Raw genomic sequence first — 2,500 nt, 5'->3', positions numbered from 1 at the left:
GTAACGCATGAGTACAAATAGGTTATCATCATTCTGTATGAAACATCCCTTTCACATGGACGATGGTATTATGTATCATCAAAAGCTAACATAACAATCACTTTCTTCATTCTCATTCCATCATTTCTATCTACGCAAAACATTCCTTGTCAGAATACGCTCTTGTATCCGCGCAGCTGCTACGTCTTGCCAAGCTCAGCCGCTCAATTTAGCATGAAAGCTGTTAGCTGTCCCTGAAACATCCACCGTCGGACCGTGTTACGGACCTCGATCTCATGTCATCGCCTCGTGTAATCCCATCGTGACGTCATTGAATCACGTGACCTGCCCATGTCGTCTAGAAGATCCAGCATATAGAACAAGACACTCTCTCCTAAAAGGGCTTCGGTGAGACTCAAAAAGGGTCTTTCGTATATCATTGTTATAGTCACACACACACACACACACACACACACACACACACACACACACACACACACACACACACACACACACACACACACACACACACACACACACACACACACACACACACACACACACACACACACACACACACACACACACACACACACACACACACACACACACACACACACACACACACACACACACACACACACACACACACACACACACACACACACACACACACACACACACACACAAACACACACACACACTCTCTCTCTCACACACACACACACACACACACACACACACACACACACACACACACACACACACACACACACACACACACACACACACACACACACACACACACACACACAACACACACACACACACACACACACACACACACACACACACACACACACACACACACACACACACACACACACACACACACACACACACACACACACACACACACACACACACACACACACACACCTACTATGATAAAGTAGTAGCCTCTGTCTGTCTGCCTGTTTGTTTGTTTGTTTGTTTGTTTGTTTACGAACCCTTCCTAGGGTTTTGAAGATAGACCCCATAACCATATATATTCTCATACCCTATCACTCTATGTGCTTGGATAACTATATTAATAAAAATAAATATATATATTTTTGGTTAGTGTTAAGGGTTAAAGTTGGGTGGTTTATGGTGTGGGAATACGTCACTACTGTAGTACCCCCATAAGTCGCATAGTATTTTTGTGATATAAGAATTAATATGATTAAACAAACCATTGTATGTGTCCATAATAATTATTTATATTTGTGAAATTAATGTTGCCACAAACCATGATTGCTTTTGTAAGAAGAAAGCATGTAAATGTAAAATTATTGTATAATTTTACCATATGTTGAAATATTGGTTATTTTCATTTAATTTTAGTGCTGGCGGAAAGTGATTATTCACAAACTCCTAGGTTTTTGCAGATAAACCCCTATAACCATATATATTCTGAAGATAGATAAATGAGATAGATAAATTAGACATTTATTGTCAATCCACACACACGCACAAATGCACATACACACGCACTCAAAAGAATGTATACATATGATATTTGTGTTTGTGTATGCATGTATTTTCAACCTAGGGTTTCCCAACCTTTGGGGGGGGGCGCACACCTGGAAGGGGGACTGTTTAAAGCTATATTTCATTTCCAAAAAAATATTTTAGTTAGGGTTAAGGGTTAAAGTTCGGTGAGGTATGGTTAGGTTAGGGATTATTCTAGAATTCTCAGCAACACGCGGGTAATTTGGCTAGTAGACATATAAGATTGCCACTATATATTTTTTAGAGCCAATCAACAATGTCACCTCCAGCTGAAAATCCACCTTCAAACATAAACAAATTTATGCCCTATAAGCCAGAACAAAATCTATAAATGCGTAATCATAGTGAGAGGGTCAAGTAAAGTAATTTGTTGTCCGTCTTGCTCGACATGAATATTTTTATTTTTTATTTTTTTTTTTTTTTTACTTTTTGGGTAGACGTCATTATAATGGAGTGGAAAGGCACTGTCTTTGAGCATTTTTAGTAATAACCAAAGTTATGTGAATTGCGAAGAGTGACGCGATTTCTTACATTTACTGGTGAGATCTCCTTTCCTTTTGTATCTCCCAAGGATTATCAAATATGGCTCCACTACAATAAAATGAATTGTAATCGTCCCCCCGCCAGATGGTAAATGGTAATATTCATGTAACACTTTTCTCATTACAATGATACATTTTACTACCCCCTTACTATGGGGCAGCCATCCCAGCTTCATCACCTGAAAGCCGTATTTAAAATATAATTCACAATAAAGCTTGAGGACATAATCTTTTCATGATATTAAAAAAAAAATCTGTTCTATAAGGATATCAAATAACCTAGCACTGTGGCCAAGTCTACGAAGGGAAACAAGGATGAATACTTATAGTGTACAATTTACTAAACATCCAATTTTGCTTTATAATGTGGAAGTTTAATTTCAAAATAAAATATTTATTTGCATCTTTCGTTCACTTTTTCCTCT

The 2,500-nt window shown here is 38.2% G+C and overlaps 1 protein-coding gene across 1 annotated transcript in view; it reads right to left on the bottom strand.

Annotated features, from left to right (window-relative positions):
* LOC143018737 (uncharacterized) overlaps positions 1-2,500 on the bottom strand; it is a 518,457-nt gene that overhangs the window by 78,075 nt on the left and 437,882 nt on the right. The gene's annotated exons all lie outside the window — the stretch shown is intronic.

This window comes from Oratosquilla oratoria, chromosome 35 (assembly GCF_046742065.1).
Source record: "Oratosquilla oratoria isolate Oo_2021 chromosome 35, ASM4674206v1, whole genome shotgun sequence".
Classification (NCBI taxonomy): domain Eukaryota; kingdom Metazoa; phylum Arthropoda; class Malacostraca; order Stomatopoda; family Squillidae; genus Oratosquilla; species Oratosquilla oratoria.
The sequence above is the reverse complement of the archived record's forward strand: the minus strand, read 5'-3'. Positions and strand labels throughout refer to the sequence as shown.